The 27,892-nt window shown below is 33.3% G+C and overlaps 1 protein-coding gene across 2 annotated transcripts in view; it reads left to right on the plus strand.

The window, feature by feature from the left end:
• Positions 1–27,892, plus strand: part of LOC149936381 (KH domain-containing, RNA-binding, signal transduction-associated protein 2-like) — a 291,391-nt gene that overhangs the window by 63,736 nt on the left and 199,763 nt on the right. The gene's annotated exons all lie outside the window — the stretch shown is intronic.

Consider the following 27,892-nt stretch of genomic DNA (forward strand, 5'->3'; position numbering starts at 1 on the left):
ATAAACTTATTAAAAATCTTTTATACCGAATTATTACCGTTGTTTTTTTAATTTAAGTATAGTTCTGAGAATAATTTATTTTGAAAGTTTGCTTAAAGGGAGTATAACCCCTCTTGTTTGGTAGGGTGCGCTTAGAGTATAACAAGTAACTACCACAAGCCTCAATAGCGAGGGGCGGAAAGGAGTTAGTTTAGTTAGGGTGTATAACCTTTTTCGGAATTTGGGGGTAAAACCCGATCAAACTAACTCCTTGCCTCCCCTCGCTAGGAAGGCGTGTGGAAGCTACTCGGTATAGTCTAAGCGCACCCTACCAAACAAGAGGGGTTATACTCCCTTTAAGAAAACGCTAGAAGGAGTAATATACAGTCTTGGGCCTATGTAAAATAAGAATAAAATTTCCCCATTAATAGAATTTAGATAAATAATTTCAATGTTAAGAAGAGGAAAATAATCTAAAATAATTCCCGAACGTATCTGGTCTTTGAATTAATTATTTTCTTGGCATCAACTGCCGCTTTGAAGTTGAACCGGTTCGATCTTAGCACTTTAAAATGAGCGCGAGCGAGTTGCGAAGGCGTTCTGAAATCCCCATTTGGATAATTATTCGTCGCGTTGCGAAGCGAATCGAGCCCCCGCTTAATCCCTCGTCCATTAACGCCAGATTAAAGGTTATATTTTCAATCTCTCGCTCCGCACTTCCGCTATGGCGTGACGAACTTTTTCTATTGGCTTTGATATACGCGCTTCATTTCAGGCGACTCAAAATTATTTTTAGTTGTGGTCTTTTTATTTTGGTCATATTTTGATCACGTCGGCTCGTCGTAAGCTCTCGAAGGGCTCGCGTCCCAAAGCTCAGTTTGGATAAAATTTAATTGGGCTTTAATCCTTTTTCTCGAGGTTCCTCACATTTTGAGAGTTTTTACCAGTATCTGATAATGATTTTTAAAAAATAAATTATGGGTGTTTCGTTTGGTCGAAAATGAATTTGTCGTATCGATTTGCGTTTTAAATCGGTGATTTTTAAAATTATATTTATATATTTGTGGAATGTTTGAAACTTTTTGAATAGTGATGCGTACGTTAGTATTTACTATCAAAATTGAAAACCGAAATTTTTGGCGTTTGACTGAATTTTAAAACATTCGTATCAATAGATCCGAATTTTTTTTTTTGAGATTAAGAATAGTTGACACCATTACAAGCCATTTGCGTATTAAATTAATTGGTTATTTAATTAATCTTAGCTTACAAGTCATTTGCCTATGAAATTAATTAATTAGTGTATTATTGTGGTGGTTCATTAAAAAATCTAATTATGCTTTTGAAATTTGAATAATTGATAAATATTAAAAGTGGTTTTAGATTATCAAAGGCTTTACGAAGTTGAAAGGTCAAATCCCCGTGGATCTTCTTTTAAAGAACTTAATTAAGCTTAATTAACTTAGTTAAGTCAAATTTTGAGATTAATTTAACATATTTTTTAGCAACAAAGTCGAATTTTTAACTATGTCCGAAATTGTTTTCACCGGTGATTTTGGTTAATTCGATACACCGTAAATTGTAATTTAATACCAAGATCCGATAACCGGTCGATCTATGAGGGACAAATTAAGCAGCCACGAAAAATATTGAAATCGATCGAGAGAGAAATTATTCCCGAGTTGGAAGAGACGTTCGATATTTAGAATTGCCAAATTAATTCTCGACCAAGTTCGCAACTTTTATTTTCGCCGCTAATCATATTCTTTACACGGCGGATTAAACCAACCTCCACCTTCCCCACACTTACTCACCACGCCATCTAGCGGTTCGTCAATCGCTGGAGGAAAACTCTTTTGAAAAAAAAAGTGTAAAGCCCAAGATCAAAGTAGAAGCTTTTCAGCGTGCTGGCTCGTTTGGGTGAGTGGTCGGTTCCTCTTCTATAAAGCCGCGTTCACACGTACCCTCTGCAACCTTGCGAGTGCTCCCGCAACGTTTGTGTGAACAGTGACCGTTGCGCGTCCCAGCGTTTCAGATCGCAGCGATTCGTGACGTCATCGAGTCGGTTTTTGCGAACCATGAGACTTTTTTTTTTTACAAAAATCGTCAATCGTGAATTTTTTGCGCCTAATAAAATTTGTATGCCTTTTTAAGAAGAAAATGTCTCGCAACGTTTTATCTATACACTCTTTTACGAAGTCGGCCATTTCATTACAGGCCTAATTTAAAATAGTACAGGCAAGGGCGCCTGCACGTGCTCATCAGCTCGAGATGTCGCGTGCACTTGACCGCGTGAAGCGGCCTTGCATGCGCTATTTCAAATCAGACCTGTAATAAAATGGCAGTTCTCACAAATAAGGATATAAAAGAGTGTATTGGTTTAAAAAATACAAAAAATTTCTTCCGGGTGCATTAGTTTTTAATTAGAATGTTTTGAAACGTCACTCAAATGCGTGAGCGGACGAACTTCTAATTATATTTCTATACTACCCAATTTTCTTCAAAACTCACTGGAAATCAAACGTGTGAACAAAAAGATTTCCAAACGCTAAGAACCGCAGCGAGATCGAAACGAGGCAAAACAATTTCGAGGATACGTGTGAACGTGGCTCAATTCGCAGCCTTTGATAAGCGCGCGACTTTGAGCTCGGGCCAGTAGCCTGTCTATCGAAGAGTTTTCGACCCAGAATGTAACGAACCGCCCGTTTTATCAACTCCTCTCCGTGGAACCTGCGGATCCGCGTACAGGCTTAATTACGCTGGTTTCCAAAGTGGGCTCTACACGAGCTAGTGGCGCTGTCCTTTTAGAAGAGGCTGGAACAAAAGACCGAACTCTTCCCTCGTAATGAGTCGCCGGAGCGGGAGAAAAGTGACGCCAGCGTCATCTGTGGACGGGAGTGGGAGGTTTTTCAAAATCGATTTTTCTTCGTCTTATCTGCGGAATTTAGATTTTTTACTCTTCTCGAAAGTGTTCTCTCGAGTTGATTCTATTTTAAAAACTTTCTCTTTTGTTTTAAGGGCACTTTTTTTTTAAAGAAGCACCCCTTTTTAGTGATGGATGATCAGTTTTTATTTTTTTCCCCGCTTTTTCGCCTAGCTTCCGCGGATTCGTGTAAGGTTTACCTGCTAATTCAGTCGAAGGCTGAAGCTACCCTACTTTCTAAACGCCTTATTTCTAGATGACGAAGGTATACGAGCGCCGTGTTTAGACGCATTTTTCATCGCATTACTTTTCTTATTTTTGATATTCTCCGGTAGGAATTTAGACAGGAGGTTCGAATAATCATTACTATACGCATTATAGGGGATTCTCCCTTAGGGATGGGCCACTCTCCTTATTCAAAGTCAGGGCTGTAGGGGAAGGGGCATTATCCGCTATGGGTAAGTGCCCTTGTTTTGTTTTGGCTTCTCGCATTTTTTCTTTTAGTTTTATTCCGTTATGGGTCTAGTGCAAATAAAGATGTGTTTTCTTTTGGGGAAAATGGTTATGGCTCCCACTAGAATTCTTTATAATACCTGTTTCATTTCGCAACAGTTCGAGGGTGTTAAAATATTTGCGCACCTTATTAATGGTTTTTGAAAAAGGTTTCGGTAATTTACTTTTACATTTTTGGTGATTTTCTTCATTGATTTCCTGTGATTACCTATTATTTGTAGACCTGATTACTTATTTTCAAAAAATGTTAAGTGGTTTTCCGTGATTGCCTACAATTTGTACACCTAATTACTGTAATTTCAAGTGATTTTTCTAAATTATTCTTCGATTTCCCGGTAATTTTCAGAGATTATCTACGATTTGTACACTTTATTACTAATTTTTAAAAAAAAAAACGTTCTGTAATTTCCGGTAATTTTCCGAGATTATCTACGATTTGTACACTTGATTACTAATTTAAAAAAAGTTCTGTAATTTCCTGCCATTTTTCCGAGATTAACTACGATTTGTATACCGGATTACTAATTTTAAAAAGTTCTGTAATTTCCTGCCATTTTTACGAGATTAACTACGATTTGTATACCGGATTACTAATTTTAAAAAGTTCTGTAATTTCCTGCGATTTTTAATTAACTACGATTTGTACACCTTATTTATAATTTTCCAAAAGCCATTTGAAATTTCCAGTGATCTATCACAATTATTGGGCGATTTCCAGATATTTTGTTAAGCGCTTTACGATGATTACCTACGATTTGTACACCTGATTACTAATTTAAAAAAAGCCCTGTAATTTCCTGCGATTTTTCCGTTTTGTACAACGGATTACTAATTTTCCAAAAATAAAAGCTTTCTGTAATTTCCAGTGATTTTTCACAATTATAAGTCGATTTCCGGTAATTTTCCGAGATTACCTACGATTTGTACACCTGATGACTTTAAGTGACTCGCACAGTCGCACTAGGTGTATAAATGTATCCAATTGTTCCCTCTAGTTTATTCTTCGAACGGAGTTTCGGGAAGAATCGGCCTGTAGAGCGGATGTAACCCGTTCGCGAGGCCTACATAAAACGATTGGGAAATGTAGATGCTCAGAGTCTCTGTTTATTCGTATCATGGCCGTTCTAGTGGGCACGGTTTGCCTCTTATCATAAAGTCCGATCGTCTCTATAAAATTCTTCTTCTTGGCGAGATTCACCTTCTCTAACAGGTTTTCCCAGCCGCCACATCCAAGTTTCGGGGCTGCGAAAAAAGTCAGTCGGCTGTTTTTCTTCATCTCGGGATGCTTTATGGGCGTCTGTAGAAATGGAGGCGCGTTGCATCCGCAGTCTCCATCAGTTGGAATTCTTTTTTAACGGTCCCGCCCTGCGGCTCCGAGTAAATCGCCTTGAGAAACTCCCTCGATAGACCCGCTATATTCCATTACATTATGCGCCCTATCCATATGAAGAAATAATGCCACCTCTCTCCGGCATTTCACCATTACAGACCGAAAGAAAACAAGACGGCTTCCAATATCACCTACTATAGTTGCCTCGCAACGTTTTAAATTGCTATTCAGTGCCGTATTATTCGTATAAGGCGGATCAGGCTCAGGCGAGTAGGAATTTGTTGCCCTTTTCAAACCAATTTGGCGCCCCTTCTAAAACAATTTGGTGCCCTTTTCAAACCAATTTGGCACCCCTTCTAAAACAATTAAGCGCCCTTTTCAAACCAATTTGGCGCCCCTTCTAAAACAATTTGGCGCCCCTTCTAAAACAATTTGGTGCCCTTTTCAAACCAATTTGGTGCCCCTTCTAAAACAATTCGGCACCCCTTCTAAAACAATTTGGCGCCCATTTCCAATTTCAAGGGGGGTACATTGTACCCCTGTATCCCCCGTTCCTACGCCACTAACTAGGCTGAAGCCTAGGGGCCCACCAAGAGCAGGGACCCGTGTACCACAACGAGCGAGTGGATGTCGCAATCTAAACTGGCCGCCTGAATTAAAGACAATAAAAGTCGCTAGATTATTTGGGCCTAGGGTGGTGCCTTGGGTATTGATCTAGCTAATTATTATCCTTATTTACGTACAACTAGGGGCAGGTGCAGGCTCGATAAGAGAGGGGGAAGCCGGTACAAATTAACCGGGGCCGTACAGCAAGTTGGGTTGCGGAGTAGCTAGCACTTTCGCCTCGTAGTAAGAGGAGCCGGGTTCGATCCCACCTTGTGGCACTGGGTGAAAGCTTGACACAATTCCTTCTGCGTTTTCCCCTGAGCTTTTTGGTTTCCCCTTTCCATGATAACTTGTAGAGATTAACAGTAATAATAAGCTGTTGGCTTGAAGGGCTTGCTACCACCCTCCTACGTGAATTAGGAAAAGGCAATAAAAGTCTCTAGATGACTTGGGCCTAAGGTGGTGCCTTGGGTATTAGCCTAGCTGATTAGCTCGAAGTGTAGGGGCCCTGACATGGGTTAATACGGCACTGTCGCTATTGAAAGAACGAAAGACAACGATAATTCAGTGTATTATAAATTTAAGAAGTCTTGTGTACTTTGTTAATTAAGTTTCGGTCTCAAGGTTGGCTGATTTCAGTCAGTTTGATTTAAATCAAGTGATTTATTTTAAGAAAAACGATGGTTTAAAGTGACAAATAAAAATAATAGGTTCTAAAGTAATTCTAATACAACCTAAATTTCAGCAAACCAAAATGTTAAAAAGTAATTAAATTTAATTAAGATTACATTTAATTTTAGATTATATAACCGGTAGATGCATAATATATATATAAATTAAACTGGAAAGAAGTGTCATTGTTCAAATATCAATAATTTCATTGTTTCAATAAAATATAAAAAAATAATTTAAATTAAAAAAATCAATTCATTTGATTTTCATAAAAAATTAAAAATAGTGTATTTTTACTAAATGACGAGTTTGACAGTATAGATTCCATTGAAATAGATTTTAGAAATATTAATTTTGATTTGGAAGTCACGTAAAATTTGGTAAAAAATAAAATTAAGGTTGAAAATCTAGAAATTAGGAATATAAATCCTTAAATCGGTTTAACATCGAAAATTTTCCAATCAATACTCTAAAATCACAAAATCATGCTCTAATATCTCAAAATTATATTTAAAAATTTGGAATCAAACTCGAAATACTTTTAGCATTTAAAATTCCATACAGGTATATTTTTCCTTTAATCAAAAACTATAATGTTATTTTCTGTTATTTTGTTTTCATTTTTAATTAGGTTAATTTACGTAACAAAGTTTTACCTTGAAATTAACCTTACCTATATAAATTCTAGACGACCTCAAATTTCAAACAAGAAGTCTCGAGTAACATTGATTAAGCAAAGGACGGTTTTAAATCGAGCCTTTTTTGACAAAAGCATCTTCTAAAATTCGCGCCTTTTGTTAGGATTCTGCTTTATTCTAAATTTCTATAACGAAGAGAGTTATTTTAAAGGGTCATTGATTTTCATAAATTGGTTTTTATTTAAAAGTCTCAAATTTCAGTCGTTTTCCCCCAATCGACCTAATAGATAGATAGGTACTGCTCACGCATTGACCTTTGTTTATAACGGGGAAATTATTGTACTTTTATTGCTCAGAGCCAGAAACGTCATATTGTTTCTTTTACAGGGTCTATGAAATTCAATGAGATTACTAGGCCTATAGGTTTTCGCAGTGCTTAGGCTAAATTAGGTTAGGAAAGGTTAGGCTAAGGTTACGCTAGGTTAGGTTCCGGTTAAACTAGGTGATGAAAGGTTAGGCTAAGGTTACGCTAGGTTAGGTTTCGGTTAAACTAAGTGATGAAAGATCAGGTTAAGGTTAGGTTGCTGTTCAACTAGGTAAGGTTAGGTTGTGATTAAACAAGGTGATGAAAGATGAGTTTAAAGGTTAGGTTGCTGTTCAACTAGGTAAGGTTAGGTTGTGGTTAAACAAGGTGATGAAAGATCAGGTTAAGGTTAGGTTGCTGTTTAACTAGGTAAGGTTAGGTTAAGGTTAAGCTAGGTTAGGTTGCGCTTAAACTAAGTGATGAAAGATCAGGTTAAGCTTAGGCTGCTCTTCAACTAGGTTGCGTTGTGGTTAGAATAGGTTAGGAAACGTTAGGTCAAGGTTTCTTTAGACTAGATTAGAATAAGGTTATCCTAGGTTAGGTTTAGAGTTATCTTAGGTTAGGTTTAAAGTTATCCTAGGTTAGGCTTAGAGCTAGGCTAGGTTAGGTTTAGAGCTAGCCTGGGTTAGGTTTAGAGCTAGCCTGGGTTAGGTTAAAGTTAGCCTAAGTTAGGTTTAGAGCTAGCCTATGTTGGGTTTAGAGCTAGTCTAGGTTCAATTAGGCTTATGTTAGGCTAAAGTTAGTCTATAGGCTAGGTTAGATTACGTCTAGGTTAAATTAAGCTTATGTTAGGGTAAGGTTAGGTGTAGGCTAGGCTAGATTAATTAAGGTTAGGTTAGTTTAAATAAATCACTAAATTAATAATATGACGTCAATTAGTTTGTCTTTAACCTTAAATATTACTTTTGGGTTGTGAGAGGATTTTAGTCCAAAGTAAATTGGGAACCATTTCTGTATTTAGTCACAAATTCAGAACCAACTATTGTCTACGCATTCGAACTAGCTAATAATAATAATAACAATAATCAGCCTAAGTCATCAAGCGACTTTTAAAGCCCATTAATTTAGGTGGCCGGGTTACAACAAATCAAGTGACAAAATTGGTTAATAAAATGTCTCACGCCCTTTTAACGATACCTAGATACAAATAGATTAAAAAATAAATGACAGACATAAATGGCGGTTACAGTTAATAGGTATATGGTAGAATAGAGTTGCGGCGTGAAACCGTGGAAAAAATATAACACAAACTTGGTCGGTTTCCTGTAGAGACGCGATGATCCCTAGGCCTTGGCCTCTCTCCATCACTCCCACGTCGATTTCTCCGAATGACGTCATTTTCTTCGCGAGAAATAGTTGAAATTTCTGTTTCCCTTTCCCGAAAGTTTGGCCAAAAGGTGGCGAGGGATCGGTTTCGTTTTTTAAAATACGTTACTATTGCATTTTATCACTTTTCGGAGCGTTTTCCCCCTAGACTCGCGGAAAGTTTCAAAATGTAGTTTCTTTAGCTATAATCACTAAATCTTCGTACGTGCCGGATCTTCAGGGAGTGAAATTGGATATTTAACGTTATTTGACCACAATTCCGAATGAAGACGTGCAATGTATATAGAACCGAACTGCCTTGAGAATATTAAATGATGAAGTATGAAAAAGTAGTTGGTCTGAAACGTTTAAAAGAGTGATTTCGGTTGATCTATTCTTTTTTCCGAAATTTTGCTAAGGATAATTTAACCTTTATGTTTTTAAGTTGTAAACAGGGTTGCCACTGTACCTGGAGAATCTATGAATTTCAAAATTAGTCTAAAATTCTTGGAAAAGGCGGGAAATTAAAAACTAGTAAAAACGTCAGGGAATTTTAAAAAATAGTAAAAATGTCCGGGAAAAGTCTGTGAATTTTTAAAACTAGGAAAAACGTCAGGGAAAGTCAGAATTTTAAAAATTATAGTAAAAACGTCAGGGAAAAGCCAGGTAATTTTAAAAACTTGTAAAAACGTCAAGAAAAATCCAGCTAATTTTAAGAACTAGTAAAATCGTCAGGGAAAAGTCAGGTAATTTTAAAAACTAGTAAAAACGTCAGGGAATTTAAGTTAAAATCCAAAACGTTTGCTAAAATATAGCTTAAAAGTTGTAAAATTTAGTCTTAAAATAAGTCAGGGAAAATGTGTGGAAAAGCCCGTGAATTTGAATTTGAATCTGAAAATCTGTAGCAACCCTTTATAAATGTGTTCAGTAATATCGTAACTCAAACATAGAACATAAAGTAGAGATCTTAAATCACGCTTTGGAATTTCTGACAAGCTAACAATTTTTGCCTAGGTTTTTGCAAACTAATTTATAAAGTAGTTGATTTTTCGGTCACGCGAAACGTAGATTTGAGTTAGTTCTCTGTTTTGTATTCAACCTCATTGCTTAACTTTTAAACATTTTCTGAATAAAAATGGGTTGATCTTTACCATAATATAAGAAAACATGGAAGTTTCTATAAAATTTAAGATATTTAAATTCGAATTTCTCACATCACTTAATTTGTCTATATTTTAATTTTTTATTATTAATTTTTGAAGGCGTTTTCTCGTAGGAAGTTTTCTCCTACTGGTAAAAGTAGATTAAAAATGTAGAAATTGTCTAATTTTGGCCTCAAAAGGGTCAGGGAAAATCACCAAAACAAATCAGTGAAATTAGGGGAAAGTCAGTGAATTTGAATCTGAATATATTGTGGCAACCCTATTCAAAAAATCGATATTTCCAAACTTGCCTATGAATATAATTTCAATGAAACTAACCTTTAACTATATTTGACGAAATATTTGCAAATACAATTGGGGCTAATTACGTATTTTGCAATATTAAAAAAAAGTTCAAATATTTGAACTTTGTCAATATCTTGAAAGATAGAAGGACACACGACAGCAATTATGTCGGGAAGTCGTTACTTAACGAAGTGGGTTAACTATCGTGTTTAGTCGTTTTTGTTAATTTTGCCTGTCGCTTCCGCGCTCGCTTAACGATAACGTTAATTGTCGTCGAGAATATACGTTTGAACAGTTTCCAGTCTTCGTAACGGTAAATCACACCAAGCGCCCATTTTCAGACGGCACACCCTCCCTCCACGCTCACTTGACAGCTCTTTATCGAGGCCTCTCCGATGACGGCACCTTACCTTTAGCTCACGCTGAAATAGCGGGTGACTGGAATCGAGTTCTCCGCTAAGTAGTCTCCGTGGCTGTGGTTCCCTTGGCCTAATGAACTTAACCATGTCTTTACAAACGAGAGACGTAAAAAACAGAAAAAGAAGTATTCTTAAACGGGGCGGTGTATTTTTATTTAAACAAAAATATTAACGAGCCGTTTTGACTTCACGAAAAATAAAAATATAAATGAATTTTTCGTGGTTTTGTATTTTGCGTATCCCTTGAACAGAAAATTATAATAACTTTTACCTTGAACTCTTAATGGAAATTTCAGATGTAATTTTTTTATTCGTGGCATTTTTCTAAGCAACTAAAAAAGGTAAAATTTATCAGGTAATGTTTTAGGTCAAAATTTACTATCGAAATTTTATAATAGTTTTTTTTTAAAAATTCCCCAATTTTGAAAAATCTTAATTTGCTTGTTTTGGACATTTTTCAAAAAAATTTAAAAAGGAAAATTTTACCAGTTTTAGGTTTAAATTTATTATCCAAATTTTAAATTGTTTTAAAAAAGTTACCCATTTTGAAAAAAAAACGGAATTTGCTTGTTTTGGACATTTTTCTAAAACAAACTTAAAAAGGAAAAATTTACCAGGCTATGTTTTAGGTCAAAATTTATAATCTACATTTTACCAAATTCGAAAAAATCCCCGTTTCTTTTTTAAAATCGGAGATTGCTTGTTCAACGCATTTTTCTAATTAACTATAAAAGTAAAATTTAACAGATAATACTTTGTCAAAATTTTTTATCTAAAGTTTAGCCATTTTTTTCAATTGCCAATTTTTGAAAAATCTTATTTTATTTTTTCATGTCATTTTTCAAAATAACTATAATAAGGAAAAATTTACGATTATTTACTATTAAATTCTTTAATAGGTTAAAATTTATTATCAAAATTTTACCATCTTTATAAAAAATATTCCGATTTTGAAAGAGTCTGAATTTGCTTGTTCAGGAAAAGTTAAAATTTTACTATGCACATTTTACAAATTTGGATTCTTTTTGAAATTTTAAATAAATGCTTTGTTTGCCATCAAGTGCTATAATTTAAAGTGACCATAAGTAATTTGTAGATAAATTTTAATTTTCCATCAAAATAACAACTCTGAAAATTTGCTCATTTTCAACGAAAGATTACTCTTAATGAATTTTGCAACGTTCGTTAATTTCTCGGATAAAAAGCTTATTTTTGGAAAGGCTTCTTTTTTCTATTGCGGAAGCAATCGATTTTATAACTGTTTAGAGTTTCTTCTGAGGTCGTTTGACACTTTTGAAAAATTAAACGGAGAAGTTGTTTGCCAAATTGTTGAAATTTTAAAATCAAATTACGTTTGATAATTTTATAGTACCCTGAGTTTCCTAAATTTTAATTTGTCATTTATAATTTTTGGGTGCATGAAAAATAATTATTGGATTGACACTTTAAGGTCAATTGAATTTCAAGTAGCTCCACCCCCTTTCTATCACGTGACTCTATTTACGTTAAAATCAAGGGTTATCGGATGACGTTTTGATCTAGTTCATACTTTATTGTAATCAGTAGCTAGACAAATAATATAATGTAATTATATTCCTCAAATTTAATTATTTATCTAAAATTTAATTGTGTATCTAAAATTTCATTGTTTATCTAAAATTTAATTGTTTACCTAAAATTTAATTGTTTACCTAAAATTTAATTGTTTACCTAAAATTTAATTGTTTACCTAAAATTTAATTGTTTACCTAAAATTTAATTGTTTACCTAAAATTTAATTGTTTACCTAAAATTTAATTGTTTACCTAAAATTTAATTGTTTACCTAAAATTTAATTGTTTACCTAAAATTTAATTGTTTACCTAAAATTTAATTGTTTACCTAAAATTTAATTGTTTACCTAAAATTTAATTGTTTACCTAAAATTTAATTGTTTACCTAAAATTTAATTGTTTACCTAAAATTTAATTGTTTACCTAAAATTTAATTGTTTACCTAAAATTTAATTGTTTACCTAAAATTTAATTGTTTACCTAAAATTTAATTGTTTACCTAAAATTTAATTGTTTACCTAAAATTTAATTGTTTACCTAAAATTTAAATGCATTACTTTCAAATTTGATTGTTTCTCTCAAATGTTTCTAATATTATTTTATTATTGCACAAGACACAGAGTCCAACAATTATGGTATTTCCTGTACAATAAACTCCTATTATTATTATTACAAAAATTGCCAAAAAAAGCAAGCCACACAATCTAAAATTGATGTAAATTTTGTAGCAGTTTATTTAGCTCGTAAAGCTTTGATTCTCCTCGGTTGAATTTTCTGTCCTTTTTATTTATTCGCTGTGTTTTTTCTTGAGAGGGGGACCTACCGTAATTTCCAAAAATACGTGAACGAAAGTTTAAAAGGAATTCCGTTTCCTTTGATCTTTCGCCGGGGGTGGGCTCGGTCGGCGCATATCGATGGCCAGCTCCTTGCCTGCTTTTTCCTTCCACTCATTCGGTTTGGTAAATAGCGTCACGAATCTCCCATGTAATTCGCTCTCCGGCGTAGACGATACACGCATTGGCAGACGCTTCTCCAATCTTGTTTTTACGTCCATTTCCACGTGCAGACCAGATACATACATTCTCAAACGAAATTGGATCGGAATATTTTTATTTTTCTTATCTTATCTTATCTAAAATTGATTTTCCGGTATTTTTTACGCGAAATTTGGCGTTTTTACTAAGTATGAATTTTTTTAAATGTATTTATCCATAGAAGAATCCTCATATTATAATAATTAGCTAATTAGCTAGGCTAATACCTAAGGCACCACCTTAGGCTCGAGGCATCTTGCGACTTTTAATGCCTTTAATGACTTTGCAATGACGGATTTTTTTAAATTCTGTTCAACGAGATTTAAGAGATTTTTAAATCCGGCAATTTTTCTGAATATATGCTAAAGGAACTTGATTCTACTCGCATTAAAAAATGAAACCTATAAAACATTGTATTTCATTTCAATACGCACTTTTATTCTCCCACCGCACGCTTTCAGGGCCGTGCAGGAGGATAGGGAGGGCAAAATCCCCAAGGCCCGATGGATAAAGTCCCACAAGCACCCTATTTTGGGGCCGCGTACTATATGGGGCCCATCGCCTTGACTTTCACCCCCTAGGAAATTTCAGTTACAAGGGCCCGCGACGGCGTAATTTGCCCCGGGGTCCGATGGGAAAAGTTCAACAAACACATTTTTGGGGCCCGGTACGGTATGGGCCCATCGTCTTAACTTTCACCCCCTAAGAAATATCAGTTACAAGGGCCCGCGATGGCGTAATTTGCCCCCGGGCCCCGAAATGTCTGTGCACGGCCCTGCCCCCACTCGTCCGCCATTACCTACGTCCTTCGGTTCAGGTCTATTAAATTGTAGGAATTGCAGATTGGGAGTTAAAAGGCGTAAAAATAAACATGGACGTGCCCAGCAAATAAGGTCCCTAAAGTGACCCTTGGCAAAGCCACACTTTTTAAAATATCTGACAAGCTTAATATTTCAACGACCATTTTTAAAGTTCTTTAAACAGATTTTCTGTGTATAAGCAGGAGCTTAATTAAATTCAAATTTATTCTACGGCATGCATTTGAGGTGGATTGTTACAATGTCGACGTAAAATCTACCTAGCTTCATTTGTCCCGCCAACAATAGTATTTACACACAATCCGTCAGGGATTTGTGTGTACTGAGCCTACGTACAGTTTAGCCGATGCCGTATTCCACATAACTCTTCAACAATTAGGTTTAGTAGGGTCGGTGATATGTCAATCGAAAGCATATAATTTTTTTTATAAATTTTCCCATTTTAGTGGTTTTTGGCGATTTTTGCTTTAAAAGTTACATTTTTTTTAATTAAAAGCGACTTGGTTGGAATATTAAGTTTTTAGTTAATACTGATCATTTCTGAACTACGTTTTCGGTTGCATTATGAAATTTTAATTTTTAGTGATATTTCTGGCCAATTCGCCGGACCCCACATCCCGCGTACGCACTATTGTCATATTTGAATTTCGTACAGGTGTCATCTAACTCGTTCGCGTTTCGCTACCTTATTTCCAAAACCAGGTAACTCGAAAACTTCGGTTTGTCTAATAATTAATTTAAATTAAAATGTTCGCGTTTAAGAACCCTATTTCCAAAACCAGGTAACTCGAAATATTCATTTTTTAATGTACAATTGATTGAAAAATTTGTTCAAATTTTAATTTAATAATTAAAATCAGTGGCGTAGCTAGTGGGGGGCACATGCCCCCGAAACGTATGGTCGTACGTACAAATATTTCTATTTTTTACTTTTTTTTCAATGGCGTGCCCCCCCCCCCGAAACAAAATCCTGGCTACGCCACTGATTAAAATAGTTACAACAACTAAAATGGCGGCCATTTCTAAAGCTAACCTAATCTATTCTATAGAGAGTTTCAAGCAGGTTACATTTACTGCATGATTGATTTAGTTACGATTGTTTAGTTGCTAAACATTCATCATGATATAATTAAGGTTAAATAAAGGCATTTTCACGTTATAAACAATATTGAAAATATTTTTACGCTTATTAATATCAGAGTTGGCTGATTTAAATCAATTTGATTTAAATCATGATTAAAATCTAGATCTAAATTAAGTGATTTTTTAAATTGAAATCACACAATGTATTCCAAGGAAGAAAAAAATTAGTTCTTTAAAATAAAATACATAGAAAATCTGAGCAAACTAAAATATTAAATAGTAATTAAATTTTATTAAAATTTCATTTAATTCAATCAATAAATTCAATAAAATTAAGAAAATCCGGTTTAAATGAAAAAAATCTATTGTTTTGATTTTTATTAAAAAAATGAAGAAAGTGCCAACCTTCTACTAAATTACTATTCGGGTATCTCAGGCAAAAAGACTTATTTTATGCCCAAAACCTTATTTTATAAATCAGGCATTTTTTAAATAAACAAACTCTGAGTAGAAAATTCCAATTTTGTTTATTTAATCTATTTAAATAGCATTCGAAAATTTGTATTAAAATCGTGTTAGAAGTTGCCGTTGCATTTGCTTAGTCTTAAATCCAATACCCTATTCACACTCCCACAGTAATAGATAAACACACTTTTTGCATTAGCTTTTTTCGTAGTTTTATTTCATGGATGATTAGAAGTGCTTTTCCCGGGGGAAATCAACAGACACTTTCTTTATAATGCTAATACTATTTAGTTAGCCCTGGGGGAAGGATAAACATGTATATAATTCCGTTCTTCCTTAGAAACTTAAAATGAATTTTCCATCGCGTGTGTATAACCTGCAGGCTACGAAACCAAAAACATTCTCGTCGAACAAGAGCTGGAAACGTTTCAATTGAAATTCTATCCGTTTAGCTGGGACTCCTTGATTAGAACCTTTCTCGCGAATTCGTAAGCATTGATTTAAACATTAGGTAACTGTGCGAGTTAATTTATTTTCAACTATTTGGAAACTACAGCTGTAAATATATTTGCAAAACTAATTTTAAAGTTACTGCGAAACTTATTTTCGACTGGTTCCCTCTGCTGCTAATTATCCTGGGTTATTTTGTTCGTATATCGCCCTACCTTAGTTCCGAATTCAGGTATCTCAAAAATTGAAATTTGGCTAAAAATATTTTAATTTCTATAAATAGTATTAGCAGAAGTAAATGAACGAAAGTTATTGAAATAGTGCTCAGAATGAGAGGGCGTTTTCCTTATGAAAATGATGAGAAAATCGAGTCAAATAAAAGCTAATTTCCATCCCGATAAATTGCACTTGAGAATTGTGGGTATAGCTATTTCTATGTATAAAAAATGGTTTTTTAAAAAGAAAAATGCGGCCTAGGAGAGCGCAAAATTTCAAATTCGAGGTCAAAATGTAACTTCATAAGGAAAACGCCTCCAACATGGGGAGTATAGCAGTCTGATAACTTCGGTTCATTTACTTTTGGTATTAGGTAAGACTATTTACTTATGATAGCTATATTTTAACATTTTTACGCAATTTATATTTAGGGAAAATTACAATGTTGAGTCGAGTGTTTCCGTGCATCCTAACACCTCATGGTCTGCCTGAATGCTCCTCCCCTTAAAATTCAATCAATTTATCCCCGTATCTCATTGGTTCCCTATAACTTACGTCTTCCGGTACGACTAAAACGCATGCCAGTAACGTTTTTCGCGAAATTCGAGTTACCTGTTTTTGGAACGAAGGTAGCTGTATAATCTTACGGCCTTTGTTAGTGAGGTTAAACAAATCCCTGTAGACATTTTTACGGGAATATCAGCTTAAGAAAACGTCCGCCACGTACTGTGGAAGCCTAGAAGTTCGTAACGTCTGGAGCTTAATCTCTCTATTTAAACGCCCACCTTAAAGAGCGTTTGTTTTAAGGCGAAAACGAGGGTTAGAATTTATATGCAAATTTATGTCGCGCATGGTCGTGCCGAATTATTTATTGAAAACGAGTTTGTGTGGTATTGAGTAATGGGAAGTGTGCTTTGCGTAGGGTAGCGGAAACTAAGCTTTATTTTTACGGTTATAGTCCCAGCTGCATCTGAGGTGAAAGTGTCATCGTGAACTTGAGAATTGCAGCCTCGTAAAAGCGCGTTTTAGCTTACTTTGCCTTGTTTGGATATGGTTAATATTTATCGCGTAAAGAGAAGGAAATTTGTTTTGGTCCTTTTTTGGAATATAGCTATAGTACTTCACGCGGTGACGCAAAGCTCAGAAACAACTGAGAATAGTCAAAATCTCATTTTTTTTATTTCTCGAATCGGTCATTGTTTTAATCGAGGGGTAAGACACTGCGAACTCGGTGTACACTGCCGTACCTTTGACAGTGCTAAATGGAACTCGCGAACTCTTGAATATATGTACCTTTAACAGTGCTAAATGCATGAACTCGGTGTACAGGTTATTTGAGACTGTCTTACCCCTCGGTTTTAATCTCAATGGATGGAATCGATAATTTGCGTTTATATCGAAAGAATCGATAACTTACGTGTATATCCATGGAATCGATCATTTACGTTTATAGCGATGGAATTGATAATTTACGTTTATATCGATATAATCGATAATATACGTTTACAGTGATGTAATCGATAATATAGGCTATAGTGATGGAATCGATAATTTACGTTTATATCTATAGAATCAATAATATACGGCTATAGCGATGGAATTGGATAATTTACGTTTATATCGATAGAATCGATAATATACGTTTATAGCGATGGAATCGATAATTTATGTTTATATCGATATAATTGATAATTTACGTTTATATCTATGTAATCGATAATTTACATTTACAGTTATATAATCGATAATATACGTTTATAGTGATGTAATCGATAATATACGGCTATAGCGATGGAATCGATAATTTACGTTTATAAAGATGGAATCGATAATTTACAGTTATAAAGATGGAATCGATAATTTACATTAATATCGAAAGAATTTATAATTTACATTCATATCGAAAGAATGGATATTTACATCGATAGTTTAATTTTACATTGATAATTTACGTTTACATCGATAAAATCGATAATTTTACACCTCTATCGAGTTTCTAAATTAAATTCGTGACTAACCCTACGTTGTTGTGTAGTGAACATAAAAATAATTTTATTAATAATACACAACAAAATGAATTTCGAAACCCTTCGGTTTCATCATAAGGTATAATTTCGAAGTTTGTTTTTATGCGAAATAATTTTTCATTCGCCAGTGATGTTAAACACTTCCCGGGTTATTGCCTCTATTCAAAACAAAATTTTAATTTTTTCCCTACTAATATCTTTACTTTAATTCAACACAATTGTCTATTTAACAAACAATTTTGCTTTCATTGAAAAAATTGATTGCTTTCGAATTTTTGTTGAAAGTTCGGCTAGGTCTAATAATAAGGAATATTATTTATTGACTGGTGCAAAAGCTGTTTTTATATAATTTTAGTTTACTATAATTTGTCAGATTATATTATAAAATTATAATTATATTATAGATATATTTATAAACTTAGTAATATTATAAATGTATTATATTATTTATATTTTGTCAAAAACTGATATAATTGAATATTCTTTTTTCCCATTTTTGTAGAATTTTGCGTGCTTTACCCATTGCATTTACGATCTCAGTCGATTATTAAACCTAATTCTACGGATTTTTTACTTCAAACCAACATTTTTCTGTAATTTTAACATAAACTGTCCTACACTCTTAAAACAAAAGGTGTATTTTCTTGTCCCATATTTAACACCTTAACAGGTTTATAAAGGATGCTATTCTACACATTAAAAAGCATTTTTCCTGCTAGGGTGTTTATTTACACTGTTTGGGATGCTTAGGTCCTCCGTTTTGGTTACTTTTTTATACAGTTTGTGGTATAAACCTATTCCCTTCAGGGTACAAGACTACTCCTTTTAGGGTACCAAACGACTCCCTTCAGGGTGCTACAATACTCCCTTTAAAGTGTTAAAATACTCCTTTTAGGGTACTAAACTACTGCCTTAAGGGAGCTACACCCTTACGAGGTGTTAAATCACTCAATTTACGGGGTAATATAACACCCTTTATACACCTTTTCAAGTTTTTAATTTGGGACAATAAAAATCCCTTTAGATCGTTTAAATTAACATTAAAGAGTATTTTTTTACAGATATTACACCCTTAATATACCATTAAAACACCCTTTGTTTTAAGAGTGTATACTTTCTTTAAATGTTATAAGTCAACTATAAATTTCCTATTTTTCCTAAAATATTTTTCGATATTTTCTCCGGTCACCCCAAAATGCACTTCAATTCAATATCTGGTTTTAACTTCTGAAAAAATATTATCCACAAAGTTACTGGTTTATTGTGTTTTTCAAGTCCAATGTGCTAGTTATTTCAATTATTAAAATTAACTGGTTAGCTCTGATAAAGTTGAATTTATTAAAATTGTGTAGGGCAGTTATATTTCAGTATATTTATATATTCTATGCATATACATATATTTTATTTATAAATCAGGAATATATAGAAGTTGTAAATTTTACCAAATTGGAATCGGTCTTGTTGGTATCGTGTTTAGTTTATTAATTGCCTGTTTTGATTCGAAGCAATTGCGCCAGATCGCGAGAATGTTGGTGTTTCCTGACTTTGAGTAATCAATAATGTAATGCTTTAAAATTCTGTCTACAAATTGGAATTTATTTTAAAATCTTCTTCTGGATACCTCGATGGGATAACTAAACAAACACAGCTAGCTTCAATAACAGCGTTAATATTAAGCTAATGTGTCCGCTTTAGCTTAATATTAACGCTGTTATTGAGCTTTCAAACAGTTCAAAGATTTGTTTAAATGTGGGTTTATTTTTAGTTTGGTTGAAAATTCGTTTCAAATTTAAATTATAATTAATTAATTATTAATAATATTCAAAGTTTGATACCAGAGTTTAAAGAAATAAAGTAAAGTACACCTTTATTTATATTAAATTTTTTCCTATATTTATATTGTCTTCCTATAACTTCCTTTATTTTTCTATTTTTCGTATACTTCGCACTTTGCTTTCAATATAGTTCTAAAGTTCGATAGAAGGCGCTCAAAAACAACCAGCCTTTCACTGAAGCACTAGCTAGTGTTTTAAAATTAAAACATTACCTTAATAAATGTTAGGGAGTTTAAAAATGGGTCTAAAAAGTCAAGGAATTTTAAGAATTTGTAAAATGTCGGGGAAAAGTAAGGGATTTAAATTTTCTTTTGACACTTTTTGAAGTTAAATTTACTCTAGATCTATGACGAATTGTATAATTATCATTTATTTCCTTGAAAGTTTGGCTAATTTTTTCAAGATTAAAATAACCATCTTACTGAAATACAAGTAGAATGTAAAATAAAAATTTTGGCCTTTCAAAAGTCAGGGAAAATCTCTTAAAATGGTCGGGGAATCTAAACATTTTGTTGCAACCTTGTATCTAACACAAAGTCTGTGATGTTTTCTTATTAAATGTAATATTACTATTCAACCTTAAAGTTCCTTTAAAAGCATTTGTTTAATCTTTATTAAAATTATTCCTATAACTTCTTTTAAATTTGCTGTACATTCTTATAATTACCTATGTTTACTTTAAAATTACTCTTCTAATTACCTATAAAATTATTATAAATTTCCTATACAATGACTATATATTTCCTATACAATGACTATAAATTTAATATAAAATGACTATAAATTTAATATAAAATGATTATAAATTTCCTATAAAATGATAAATTTCCTATAAAATAACTATAAATTTCCTATAAAATGACTATAAATTTCATATAAAATGACTATAAATTTCCTATAAAATGACTATAAATTTCCTATAAAATGACTATAAATTTCCTATAAAATGACTATAAATTTCCTATAAAATGACTATAAATTTAATATAAAATGATTATAAATTTCCTATAAAATGACTATAAATTTCCTATAAAATGACTATAAATTTAATATAAAATGACTATAAATTTAATATAAAATGACTATAAATTTAATATAAAATGATTATAAATTTCCTATAAAATGATAAATTTCCTATAAAATAACTATAAATTTCCTATAAAATGACTATAAATTTCATATAAAATGACTATAAATTTCCTATAAAAAGACTATAAATTTCCTATAAAATAACTATAAATTTCCTATAAAATGACTATAAATTTCATATAAAATGACTATAAATTTCATATAAAATGACTATAAATTTCCTATAAAATGACTATAAATTTCATATAAAATGACTATAAATTTCCTATAAAATGACTATAAATTTATATTTATTAAGAGTTAGCAAGTAACTTGCGCAAAATATATATAAAATAAAATAAATTTACTCGACAACGAATTTTTTTCGTGCACAAGCTTTAAAAGTTTATTGTAAAACTCTTAACTATAAATTTCCTATAAAATGACTATAAATTTCCTATAAAATGACTATAAATTTCCTATAAAATGATTATAAATTTTATATAAAATGACTATAAATTTCCTATAAAATGATTATAAATTTTATATAAAATGACTATAAATTTCCTATAAAATGACTATAAATTTCCTATAAAATGACTATAAATTTCCTATAAAATGATTATAAATTTCCTATAAAATGATTATAAATTTTATATAAAATGACTATAAATTTCCTATAAAATGATTATAAATTTTATATAAAATGACTATAAATTTCCTATAAAATGACTATAAATTTCCTATAAAATGACTATAAATTTCCTATAAAATGATTATAAATTTCCTATAAAATGATTATAAATTTCCTATTAAATGACTATAAATTTCCTGTAAAATGATTATAAATTTCCTATAAAATGTTATAAATTTCCTATAAAATGATTATAAATTTCCTATTAAATGACTATAAATTTCCTATAAAATGACTATAAATTTCCTATAAAATGACTATAAATTTCCTATAAAATGACTATAAATGTCCTATAAAATGACTATAAATTTCCTATAAAATGACTATAAATTTCCTATAAAATGATTATAAATTTTATATAAAATGACTATAAATTTCCTATAAAATGACTAAATTTCCTATAAAATGACTAAATTTCCTATAAAATGACTATAAATTTACTATAAAATGATTATAAATTTCCTATAAAATTATATAAAGCGCACATCGGTGACGTTTTCCTTCCGCCTCTGGTTCCAGAGACCAACGGATCGTCACCACATAGTCAATCTCCCTAACGTATAAATAAATAAGTTCTTGGTAAATATAATTAATTTCCAAGTCGACACTGAAGAAGGCGATTTTCTTACAGCGCCTCGTCAATCATTTTCGCAAACCCACGCCTTCAATTGTACTCTTCGTAGTACAGTTTGGTGTGTCTCTAAAAAAATTCCAATCTAGAGAAATGTACGCGTAACCTTCGGGGTTTGATATTACGGACAGTTGTCAATGGGGTCGTTCCATCCTTATCTCCTTTCTCCCGGGCGAGGCCTATACTCTCCCGGGCTCTCCCGAAGAATGTCGCAAATCAGATTGTCGCCGAGGAGGAGAGAAAATGACGTCGTTCTTTCTTCGTGAAAAGAATCTTGTCAAGCAGGCTCGGATTCCTTCTTCGGCTACTTGTCCCCAATGTACTCTTTATTCCTCCGGCTCGGCTCTTCCATATTTTATTTCCCCCGTGGCCCCCGAGGCCCCCGAGGGCCCCGAGCTCGGATCCCGACGACGCTATTCAGCGCTCATCACCGTCTTTCTTAAAGGGGAGGATGACATTCGGAAACGTCGAAACGGTCATCAAGAGGGAATCCATTAGCATTGTAGTGAAGAACCACCACCTCGAGATGACTGTCGTATCAGTCGAGCATGGTATCTACTTATTGATTCGGAGAAAATACATTTGGGGGTTACCGAGTTACAAACTCGATTTGGATGACCCGCGTGGAAGCCTAAAATGATTTCCACGCCGATGCGTTCTAGAGCTGATGATGATGGTGATGGTGGAGAACAATATGCTCCGAGGTCGATGACAGTCGCGAGTCTCTTCTTCTGATATATAATCCACGCGATGAAGTGTCTTCACGCAATCACCTTAATTGCCTAGAGCAATATTGCTTGACGTGGAATGTATGGAATGCTCTTCGTAATTTTATTAACATTTTATCCCAATTTCTTACGTCTACCGTGGTCGTAGATAATTGTAAATTTTAAATGTAATCGTCCCCCCGAATTAGTGGCATTAAAAGTTGCTAGATGATTTGGGTATTAGTGTAGCTGAGTATGATTATTATGGTTAGTAGTTAAATCTAGTACCGCGATTTTAGTAATGGTGTTGTCTTATTTTCTGTTAGTTTTATTGGTATGTGCAAGAATGTATTTATTTATACTCAGGGAGAATGAATATGTCGAGATTATTTTTAGCGTTTCTCCAATTCCACCCGTTGGGGCCCCCGGTATGCTCCTCCGCTTTAATAAAATCAAATAATATTGCAATCTCATTGGTTCTTAAGAATTACGTTTTTCGACGCGATTAACGCTGCTGCGAGGACGCAAAAAATATGACCGCCTCCTTTGTTCCTCCCCCCCCCCTTAGCGTGACGGGGTTAGGGCCTCAACGTGTCCGTCGATAGTCTCAACATATTCATTCTCCCTGAGTATAAATAAATACATTCTTGGTATGTGTTTACTAAATATATCTACAGTGGTCAAAAACATTTTCGTTTGCCATGATAAATCGAATGGGTAGTCCAACGTCTCCTTTTGGGAGATTTCATATCTCATACTTTGAACAAAATCGACAATAAACACCTCGAGTACTCTCCTTGCCAGTTGACTGTGGTCCCACTAAAGGTTATCCACAGATGGTAAAACAATCGGTTAATCCGATTTGGATGCAGTTGAAAATCTCTAAATACAGGGTGTTTCAAAAGATTGTGCAATAATTATAAGGAATTGTAGGGGTGAGTTGAGAAGTATGCCTGTTTTTTCCCCCATTTTCCTACGATGAGTTATAAGAGCGCCAGAGAGCTTCAAAGTTTGGTCTACTATCCCCTGGAAGTAGGCTGCAACAAGTGCATAACCAACAGCAGGGAAACGTGAACATTAAGGTTTGGGTTAGTTTGATAGGTAAAAAAGTAGACTTAAACAGTATTTAAAGTCCCTGCTGCTTGGTTTTGCGATTGTTGCGGCCTACTTCCAGGGGCTAGTAGGCCACACTTTGAAGCTCTCTGGCGCTCTTTTAACTCTTCGTAGGAAAATGGGGAAAAATAAGCATACTTCTCAACTCACCCCCTACAACTCCTTAAAATTTTTGCAAAACCTTTTGAAACACCCTGTATTATTAGACGAAATAAAAATTCCAAGGGTTTATTTACTAATTCGTTATACAGACTGACGAATTGTTAATTTTGAAATAACAGTTAACGTACATCGAGGTTAGAAGTACTAGGCATAAGATTGGTGTTTCCACGGGCAAATCCACGAGTAACTATTTCGATAAGTTTCGCGAAGAAGTCGTTGGCCAAAGTGGGAGGTGGATGGAGAATGGAAGAGGCGAAAGATGGAGACTTCATCAAGGGTTTCCGCGAGCTCGAACTGATGAAAAGGAGAGCCAAATGTCACGAACTTCTCCAACCGCTTTCTTTACTCTTTTCTTCGTTGGCCGTTCTTTTGAGCGTACGCGCTCTACTCGGTGAAGTAATTTTATTGGAACTTCGAAGCTCTTCAACGAAATTTCGTAACAGAGTCACGTTCGCGTAGACTCCGATACACACCATTATTATTGTAGAACGTCTCTCTCTCCTCTTAGCCCGTTCCTTATATGTACTTTAACATCGGGGACATGTTCGCGCGTGCCACGCTGTGTAGGGTCGAGGACATACCAGAATGGTTCTCCTATACGCCCGGTTTATCCTGTTATTGTTATTTTTTTGTTCTGTCCAATTGGTTTGTAGTTTTTTTACCGGACCGCCCAGAAATTCCCAAACGAACAAGGTTCCGAATATTTTATTATTTTTCGGATGTCAAATGCTTTCAGATTTTCTGAAGTAAATATATTTACAGTTTTATTCTGTTCTAGTTCGTATTTTGAAAAATTGTCAGTTATTGAATTCACCATGAGATATTTACCATAAAATATGGAAATTTAAATAGCGCATCTTTTTGCGAAAATAGTGAGGTTGGTTTTCTTAACGTTAAATAACGCAAGGTGGTGCAACGTACAAATATGACTGCTGCAAGTTATTACTGTAACGGTAGGTTAACGTTAATTAGAAAGTTTTAAAAAAATTAAAGGACGTTAGAATAATTCAACAAGATTAAAATATTAGTTAAAACAACGTTAGAATAATTCAACAAGATTAAAATATTAGTTAAAACAACGTTAGAATAATTCAACAAGATTAATATATTAGTTAAAACAACGTTAGAATAATTCAACAAGATTAAAATATTAGTTAAAACAACGTTAGAATAATTCAACAAGATTAAAATATTAGTTAAAACAACGTTAGAATAATTCAACAAGATTAATATATTAGTTAAAACAACGTTAGAATAATAAAACAAGATTAATATATTAGTTAAAACAACGTTAGAATAATCCAACAACATTTAAATATTAGTTAAAACAACGTTAGAATAATCCAACAACATTTAAATATTAGTTAAAACAACGTTAGAATAATCCAAAAACATTAAAATATTAGTTAAAACAACGTTAGAATAATTAAACAAGATTAAAATATTAGTTAAAACAACGTTAGAATAATTCAACAAGATTAAAATATTAGTTAAAACAACGTTAGAATAATTCAACAAGATTAAAATATTAGTTAAAACAACGTTAGAATAATCCAACAACATTAAAATATTAGTTAAAAAACTATTAATTCTTCGATTTTTCAAACGTCTTCATTTAATTAAAGTGAAGTTCATTATATTCTGATAAACGCTGATACAATTTCAAGTTTGAAAATATATACATGATAAATTGTGTAAATTCTAGTCCAAAATCTCTTAACAACTGCGGTTTAAAAGCGTCAAGTTTTGCGATAACGAGAAAGAAAAATTCTTATCAACTCGACTTAGAAGCCGTCGTTAAATATAGCCAAACAAATCGGTGATTCGTAAATTTCATATTGGCGAAGATTCATATTTTATACGAATGAAGAGTCTTCGTTCTGTTCAATATATTGGCGACCAAATGCCATTTCTCGAAATACAGACTTCCATTTATTCCAGCTAGCAGCGGCATTTTTGTCGAGAATGGGGAGGTATATCTGCTTCCTCGATCGATGTTATTTTGGCAGCCGAAATAATCGCTATTCGTTCTCTGTCATCGGCGTTTATGAAAGGATGATTCTTTCCCCTCTGCCTCTTAAGGGTAGCAGGCGCGGGTCGCTCGTGATTCCGAAATAACCTTTTCTGTACGAAATTTTCAGAAGGAGTTTCGGTCCCGACGAATCAATCATAGTTTCGGCTCTCAGGCATTATACGCTTCGAAGTTCCATATATGGAAATATATGCTAGATGAATTTTTATACTCCAGGAAAGAGAGAGCGAACTTTGGACTTTCGTCGAAGATTTTGAGATGAAAGGATTGATGGACGCGCTTAGAGGTTGAGAATGATCAATCTCTCGTCGTGTTCCCGCGCAAAAGGATCTGTCCAAGATCCCTCAACAGATTTTCATCTTTTTGCCCACTTTCTTTCTGTTTCTTAGGAATGCTTAAAAATTACCACTCACGAAATGAAGCGTTCCCTCAACAGATTTGGGCATGTTTTCGTATTTTAGTTATACGAGTGGTTTATGTATCTCTGGCGCACCAATAGAATTAAAATGACACGCCAAAATCTAATAAAAAAAACACTGACATTTTCTTTAAAAATATTCCAATTATTTTGAATTTATTAAATATTCTGAAATACAGAGAAAGTCCATGAAAATACAAACATTCAACGTCACAGAAGTTCTGAAATTCAGATATATATTAACAAATAACGTATCGCGGGTCAACGAACTTATTTTTTAAATTATTGGAATTGTGATATTACGAAAAATTAACACGTAAAAAAAAACATAAATACACTTCTTTAAATACGATAATTTTACAAAAATGTCTGTAAGGTTGCCACACATCAGGAAAAACAGTGAAATCAGGGAAATTTAAAAATTTACGTAAAAAGTCAGGGAATTGTAAGAATTTATAAAAATTCAGGGAAATGTCAGGGAATTTAATTTTATCTTGGCACTTTTTGATGGTAATTTTACTCTAGATCTATGACAAATTCTATGATTATCATTTATTTCCTTGAAGGTTTGGCTAATTTTTTCAACCTTTTTACTGAAATATAATTCAATTTAAATTTATTCACTTTAGGAAAAGTATAATATAAAATAAAAATTTTGGCCTTAAAATCAGAGAAAATCTCTTAAAATGGTCAGGGTAAACAGGTAATTTGAAACTGAAAATTTTGTGGAAACCCTGGTCTGCTACATTTTAGGCACGTTCACACTAAGGCCTAAAACCCAGTTTAGGTCATTTTGAATGCCAGTTTTGACCGCCGACGATAATTCTTGGCTCACACGTGCAAAATCGCCATTTCAAATTATGACTAGAATTTTGAAAATACTAAAATGTATCCCAAAACAATTAGATAATCATGTTTACTATACATACTGTAATATTATTTGAGATTATTTAAAATTTTATTCCCATTATTTTGGAAATTACTTGCCCGCCTTATCGTTCTGAAAGCGATTCTAAGCGAACCGACTTGGACGAGTTGCTTCCCGAACCAACACGAAGCGATTTCTCACGCTGGTTTTGGAAACTAGCTATCTAAACGAAGCGATTCTAGAGGTAAGTGTGAACGTGGCTTTAGAGATCCTTCGATACGTTCACTTATATATCGTATTGATTTACAAATCCGTTCGACTTTTTGCACTGATACGAACATCAAGTTATTTGTTCTCTAATAACCTTAAAGAGCTTCAGCCCACTTCCAATACCCCGTCCAAGTTAGCTACCGAAGTAAGCGTCATTTCGCGAACCATCGCGACTACTTGACAACTATTAATTCGAATCGGTTAGATTCGCCTCTCTCTAACAAGACACGACTACGCGAAACTTGATGAAT

This window comes from Leiobunum rupestre, chromosome 7 (genome assembly GCF_980474605.1).
Source record: "Leiobunum rupestre chromosome 7, qqLeiRupe1.1.hap1, whole genome shotgun sequence".
Taxonomy (NCBI): Eukaryota; Metazoa; Arthropoda; class Arachnida; order Opiliones; family Sclerosomatidae; genus Leiobunum; species Leiobunum rupestre.